Source organism: Anopheles maculipalpis, chromosome X (genome assembly GCF_943734695.1).
Source record: "Anopheles maculipalpis chromosome X, idAnoMacuDA_375_x, whole genome shotgun sequence".
Taxonomy (NCBI): Eukaryota; Metazoa; Arthropoda; class Insecta; order Diptera; family Culicidae; genus Anopheles; species Anopheles maculipalpis.
In genome coordinates, this window is record NC_064870.1 from 9263823 (window position 1) to 9271560 (window position 7738).

At 48.2% G+C, this 7738-nt stretch overlaps 2 protein-coding genes across 2 annotated transcripts in view; one reads left to right on the top strand and one right to left on the bottom strand.

Moving 5' to 3' along the window:
• The window catches only part of LOC126563177 (synaptic vesicle glycoprotein 2B), a 383950-nt gene that overhangs the window by 306725 nt on the left and 69487 nt on the right, over window positions 1–7738 (top strand). The window lies entirely within an intron of this gene.
• LOC126560710 (ras-related protein Rab-10-like) overlaps window positions 1–7738 on the bottom strand; it is a 254816-nt gene that overhangs the window by 28346 nt on the left and 218732 nt on the right. The gene's annotated exons all lie outside the window — the stretch shown is intronic.

Consider the following 7738-nt stretch of genomic DNA (forward strand, 5'->3'; position numbering starts at 1 on the left):
AAACATAAAATAATATAAACGAGAGCTGCTGACTCTTGGGCGCCCCGGTATCGGCGAAGTTCGTCCGGTTCCGATCTGCAACTTCGGTACGAATGTTCCATCTATCTGCCTAGTCCCTAGCCGGGCTACTAGAGCACCTGAGGACGGGGCCTAAAAACCCTAACAGTGGATCCAGTCTCTCCGCTCCAGTTTGTCGTTTCGGGTTTCCGTTGTCCGACCCTGGCTCGAAAGTGAGAACAACCAAACCAGTAAAAGCCCGCCCTATTTCTAACAGGAGTTTAGATCTCGCAGGCTGGTGATTGGGTTTTGTTTTCGTTTGATTTGTTTGCTGCCCTATCTATCGCTAACTAGTTTTTGGTCCTCGTTGCATGTTTTGTTTTTTGACAGCTGTGTGTGAAGCGCTGGTAGATATGGTCCGGCTCATATCAGCTCAAACCATCACTCGCTGCGTGCGCGTCGGCACAAGCGATTGACAGCAGTCAAACGTCAACTTAGAAACAAAAAAAAAAGCGCACACCAACACCTGCGTCCGCTTGCGCAGTGGCACGAAAAGGCTTTCTCCACATCGAGGCATAACTACAGCAACAACAAAAAAAACCTACTCTTCCTGTAGCGTGTGACATCCTTTGGTGAGGTCTATTCTATCAATCACGCCCATTGGCTCCGTTGGCTGGATTTCGAAAATCACAATTTCGCCAGTTTGCATACATCTTTGCGTACTCCGTTCTGTAGATCCCCGTCCGGTCCACGTGCGTGGACGTAGTCTGCATACGAGTCGATCCGTATTGCTTAAACGACTCACGCACTCGGACTCAAACACTTCATCGCGCGCTCTGATGCCGAAGACCGCATCTCCATGGCGGTCAGTGGCTTTCGGTAATATAAAGAAAACAATTACAATGTAGATGGCAACGACGATAACGCTACGTTGAGCAGGCTTACTGGTTGTAGCAAGTGGCAGTATGTCAACTAGGCCGCCATTGGTGCGTGTTTCGCACACGTATCGTTTCAATTTTAGTTTGGAGCGATCAGATTCGGGATTTCGGATTCCCGGACACAAGCGCAAAAGCTTCACGTTAGCATTTAACTACTCCTTTCCTTCCCACTTTTGCCAAAGGGTTCTTTCCGGGGTGCATCGCCGTTGCGTGAAAGGAAGGTGTATCGGGGAAGTTGGTCGGAATTCACTGACAACCGGTGGCTTCGCACACTGCCGGACTCGCACCTATCCCAATGCGGATGCTCGTCATTCATGCCCGAGGTCGTGTTTCGACACTCTTTATTTTGTGCCTCTCTGTGAAACGAGCTCGCTGGAAACTCTGACCTCATTTGGTGGAATCCACTTAACGTCTGCTCTCCTCCCCCTCCCTGTTGCAGCTTCCCCCAGTTGCTCCCCAAGGAGCAGCAGCATCTGAAGTTGCATGGCGGTGATGACGACAACGCGCGCGGCAGTCTACCCTTCAGGCATATGGCGGCATGCCGCGGAAGCCGGGGCTCACTCTCACTCTTCGGCGAACTTCACTCGGGTGCTGACAGGTAGGGCAGGCGCATCGGACACACAGACACAGCATCTTGCGGGCTTTGCAGTGCGCTCACAGTGACATTCCAGCGTTCCAACTTCCCTGCTTCATATCTAGCCACTTCACACCACACACCTTCCCGAACTACGCACCCAGTTCTCTCAGAGCAGCCTCTCGTTTTCTTTTACACCCTTTTTTTCTCCGTCGGGTCTCTTGAACGAGGCGAGCTCTGGTCAGCACAGCCGGTCGAGAGACTTACAGTGGTCTTCTACATGACTACACTAGCCCATCCGTCTAAGCGTCCCGATGCGTCCCGTAACCATATGCGACGTGAAGCCAGCCAGCCAGCCAATCGATCGATCCAAGGGTACCACCAGAGGTAGAAGTGGACAGTGGCAAGGAAAATATTTGTGACTGATTTCTTTTTTTTTCGCCCTAATGGTATTTTCTTTCCCTTTCGTTCCGTTCACTGCAACACCTTCCCAAGCGTGCGAGTGTGTCGATAGGAAGAAGCGGCGACAGGCTGCACTCTTCCACCAAAACGGAAGCAAGGTGGACAGTCTGGTGGGATACAGGACGGCAAGCGGTGTAGTGAATGGGTTCAGATCGGAAACCGGTCAGCCATGCTTCTCAATCATCTTCACGTGGATCACGTGCACGTTGCGATACGTTGCGTCCCCCGAAAACCCTCGCTGGCCACCACTCCTCTGACCACTCTGGGCTGAGAGGTTTTTTGAGAAGTATGGCTTCTGCACTTGACTAATGGTTTTCGAATCACTGCAACATCGGCATGTTAGATACGCGGCGAGAGCCTAGTACGCCAAGCAGTGGAGAGGACTCCCCCCTACAACCTTCCCCCCCCATAACCATCCTCTCCATATCAACACCTGAGCGTGTAGTTCTACTTCCTCGCAGGATCCCACCGTCCTCTTGTATCCAGTTTTTGCAATGCATTTCACCAGATCCGGATCCCATAGCCCGTACAAGGCGCTTGCGTCTAGAGTTTCTGGGTGAATTGCAGTGCAAGCACGGGCCCGTGCATCCGTGCATCACAGCTTGCTGGAAACTCAAATCCGGGAGGAAGCTCTCTAATGAAGCTCCAAAAATGGGGAAAGAAAAGTCATAAATAGCTAAAAATAGCATTTGTCAACAGACGGCGGGGGAAACCTCAATGCTCGGATGCATCGTTGAGCAAGTGTTTGGGGAGGCAAGAAACATACAGACACACAAAAAACAAAATCGGGAAAACGTCAACATTGCACGTGTGTACACATCTTATTTTCGTGCACTTTATATTGTTTGGGTCCTAGATTCCGGACACCTGTTGGGTAAAGAATGTCTTCAAAATCAATAAAGGGATGTATGAGGGCAAGGGAAAGCGAGAATTTCCGAAAATTTAGGTCAATATGTGGACTAGTAATTGCAAGTTCTATTGAAGTCATCTGTCAACAATTTACTAGCAGACAGCTCAGCAATAACTGTCATATATGTAAGATATCTTACGTATCAAGACTTGAGAATTCTAAAAGGGTGCATTGTTGACCTTCCAATTTAATGGTAGAAAGTAACCGTTTAACACGGAGTCTTATTTTGGACGGATGTAATTCTTATTCTGTAAGGATGCTTGTTGCATTGGCTTACTTAAAGATCCTGAGTTGAGTTTTTTTTTTTTTTTAATTCCAAAGGTATTGTCAACATAACCACCTGTCATATCAGCGAGAATGGAACAAATGGTGCAAAATACAAGATAATAGTACACCGCGCTGTACAGGATAAACCCGATCAAGTACCATCATCATCAGCCTAGCAAAAGTGACAACCAATAAAACTGAAGAAGCGAAAGAAAAATGAATAAAAAAAGACAATGCGCACAGTTACAAAAGAAAACGAAAACAACGAAAAGAAAACTGTAGAAAACTGGTCAAAAAGGGAAATGAAGGTCTGGAATGTGCGAAAGGAAAAAGGGAAAGATGCCGTACAGCAACAACAACAGCAAGCAAGAAAAAAAAATTACAAAAAGAGAAAAAAAGGCACAGAAGGGAAAACACATTCACATGAGGTTCAAAGCTGGCGGCTCCTAAAACCTACCTCGATCCTATCATACCGTGCGAGTTATGAGGTGTGGATTCGCGGAAAGCGATGGAAAGGGATGTCAACCTACTAAACGTGAAGCGTTCGAATGAGGCAGGAATGAAAAAAAAAACCTTCAAACACACACACACATGCACAAGGTATTTCGCTCGCCAAAATAAAAACGCAACAAAAACCCCTTCGAACAGCAACAAAAACAATTCACCCCCGGGGGTAGGAACGAGCCAGAAAGAAAAGGAAGGACAAAGCAGAAGAAGTGAAGGAAAGGAAAAAATTGGCAAACATTTTGCGCACCCCGGGAAGAAAGTCCGCACCGAAAGCTTGTGGACTGAATAAAGATATATAAAACACGAAAATAACACTATCACTCAAAATTGGCACTTTCCAAAAAAAAAAAAACAAAACAAAACAAAAACGGAACGAGCTTTTCCCGTTACCGTCCCCAGGCCCAAGCGTCGTCCAAGTGCTGGGTGCCCTTCGCTCGGCACACACACAGATTAGGTCGTGACACTGCTGTTGGAGGTGGAGATGTCAGGATTCTCAATTCTGAGTTGTGCGAAGACCGAACAGATGTTGCCTGTACTAATTGAAGTTACTCTAGAACAGGAAAATGTTGTTTGAAGAAAGTAAGTGGACATTGTTCGGTGCCATTTGCTTCAGAAAGATGTAGAATTGTCTCCAAGATAGTAATTGATCACAATTTATTTTATTTTTTAATATCCTTGACAATCTCACAGCTCTCCCCATCATCTCACAAGGGAGTATGCGTACATAGCCGACATCATCCCAATCGCATGACACACGGCGTCGGAAGCGCCGAACGATCTTGATCCGGATCGTAGGTTTAATGGGCTGCTTATCATTTTCCGCACATACCCACAGCCGAACAGTTGCTGTTGAGGAATTATTCAGTTGGCCTCAAAATAATGCATTCCATCAACCTGGAATGGATTCCATCTCGCACCAACCACCGGGACCACCAACTATGGCATTATCTTCGCACGGGATCCGGTAGAAAGGTTGGGCTGGCCACTCCAAATCTGCTGGACAAAAAACAAAAGCAAAAGATGAACTAAAAGAAGCTCACTCCCGGCAGTGGTGGATGTGTCCGCAAAAACAAACAACACGGCGGAATTCTAATTGGTCGAAAGTGGTACGAAACCGAACTACCCAGGGTGGACAGTTTTATTTCTGTTCGTGGCAACTCCCATTGCCTGCTCACTTCTCGCACACACATACATACACACACACACACACGCACACACGGGCTTTCCCTCCCCGGACTCATCCATTCCGTTGGGGATGTGTATGCCTAACGGGCTCAAAGCCTACCGATCACACTTTCGGGTGACTATACAGAGCCACCACATACATGCCAGATTCAGATCATTTTCCGGTTCCGTTGGATTGGTTTGGTGAACCAAGAAAGAGAGAGAGAGAGAGAGAGAGAAATCGGGTCATAATCGGCAGTGCGATTGTTTATCGCAATCAATCGTATCGCTGTTTGGCGTCGTTCGATTGACGTCCCCTAGCATTTGGGGACCATTAGTTGGGAGAAATTGGGTACCGTTTCCGGAACCGCTCGGCTATCGAGTGTGGTGGCAGTTTTGCAACAGCAACTGAAAAAAAACGCTAGAAAAACGGTACTCAAAAAAAAAACCAGACCCAAAATGAAAATTAAAAGGCCTCCTGCGACGTCTTCAATATGCCACACCTGTGGCGACCCGTGTCGATACGCACCCGCTACACGAACATCCCAAACGGACCACTGACAATCAGGTCAGCGGTTGTGCGCAATTGCGAATTCCGGATCCGTTCCATTTCAGACAGCCGTGTAAATATGGTCGTTAAACAGTTGTTTTTATGTCACACGGACCCGGGAGTCTCGGGTGTCATCCGGAGACCGGGGCTCAGACAACAACAAAAAAAGCAGAAACCGGGCCATGTGCATCAGGATGCAAAAGGAAGCGGTGAAGAAGCAGAAGGCTGCTTTCATAGCTCAATTAATCGAACGGCGGGGCTTATTTCGATAAGCTTATTTTTACTGCAACCGCCTTTAATTGGTACTTACCGTCGGGTGGATGTGTGGAGGCCGCACGCCGCTCGCTTAATCAGATACACAACGTCCGATGGGTGCGCTTTTGAATGGTTTCCTTAGACGTTTAGCTGCACATTAGTGGACTAATCCTTGCGAATGGAGATGCGAAACGGCGTGAGAAACTTGCCCAGACATTTCGACGTCGCGAAGCATCAAGGAGCTCCGGAGCTGGACGGGATGTCCGGGAAGTGAAGATGCGGATATGCAAACATCGTCGGCGGTGTCACACAAACTTTGAGAACAGCTGGTAGGTATGTTCCAAGAGCCAGTTGACTAGCCCAGGCCCAGGAGAAAACACTCTCTAGTTTGTTTGTGCGTCGTGGAGCATGAAAACTTGACCTTGAGTTCTGGACTGGAGTTCTGATGGATGATATCCATCAGAACTCTAGTCCAGAAAACTGTTTGCAGTATGCGTGTGTGTGTGTGTGTGGAACTCATCAACATCAGAATGATCTAAGCCGCAAGGCGCTTGTCGGGATGTCCGGGAAATAAAGATGTCGATACGCAAACCTCGTCGGCGATGCAACAAGAACTTTGCGAGCGGCTTGAAGAACCAGTTCACTAACCGACTCGGAGGAAACTCTCTCCAGTTGTTTGTGCTCCGGGCTGCCCTAGTGACCAATATTTGCGTGGGTCATCGAGAATAAAAACTTGACCTTGAGAGAATACATCCACCCCGGTTGAATGCTTGTTGAAATTCATCAGAACTCCCGCCCGCAAACCTGTTTTCGTTGTGTATAAAACTCATCAACGTCAGAATGATCTGCTCTGCGAGTCTAGAACACCTCCTCCGCAGTTGTTCCCTTTACCCCGTCTCGCTTTCTTTTTCATGCGAGAGTGAAATGTCCGGCAAATGTGGCTGGGAGAAGGGGGGGCTCCTGAGTGGTGTGCAGAAATGGTACCATGCCTTGGATGAGATCCCAACCGGAGGTCAGGTGCGTAAAAGTGGTGCGTATGAATGCGCTTCTTCGTATCACTCTCTCTCTCGCACACGCAATGTTGTTTCCTTCTAGCGGAGGCTCGTCTCCAACTTGGAGGGCTACAAAAGCATAAGCCTGCAGATGATCACTACTACACCCCATCTCTCTCATTCTCTCTCTTTCAGTTTGGACCCCCACAAGCCAGAGATCTTCCACACGGGGTGAGAAAAGAAAGCCACCAAGTTCCCGCAGACGAAAATGTGCGGCAAACCGTAGCGATGCTGTAGGTACGAAGAAGCGTACACGCCAGCACGACACGAGCGAAACAGCGAAAACCCGCTCTCCGGGTTTTGCTTTCTTTCCGATCGAAGGGGAAAAAAAAATATGCCGGCGAAATCTCCCGGAATGACCACGTGTGTTTGTGTTTTTCTCTCACTCTTTATCTCTCGCTCTCCTTTTACCGTTTTTTGCAGCACCACGCGGCGTATTCGAAGCCTCCCAAAACAGCCCACGATCGCGAACTAGAAGAAAGTTGAAAGAGGAGAGCACGGTGAAAGAAACATGATCTTTGGGGATGGACAAAGAGAGATAGAGAGAGAAAGAGAGAGAGCGAGTGAGGGCTTTTTGAGATGGGTGCGAAAGTGGACGGTGGCGGTGGTCCATACATCATCATCTGCACCTTTCGGAGCAAACGCCACCGGTGGCTCACACGGATCGACTATAACGCTGCAAGCAAACAGGTGAATTAAACATTCTGCCATAGACAACCGTGGTGTTTGGACGCGCGGCTCACAAAATCGCCCAAACCGTTGGATTGCACCGGTGCCCTGCTGCTAGTTGCCTTTGCCTACCTGCTCGCTGTCACTGTGCTTATCAAGTCGGTTTGCAGTCGACTGAACTGGACTGGTCTCATCAAACCACACAAACAACACCCGGCACAGTACATCGCTACACTTCCGCGTGTGTGGATGCTGGAATTTTTGTTTTCTTTGCCGGGACCGTGTCCTAAGTGTTCGGTTCAGGGGGTTTCAAATTGACAGTTAACGTGTTTTTTCGAATTTTTCGATGCTTCAAAGTGTGAGTGCTAGTGTGTGTGTGAGTGTAGATCAGTT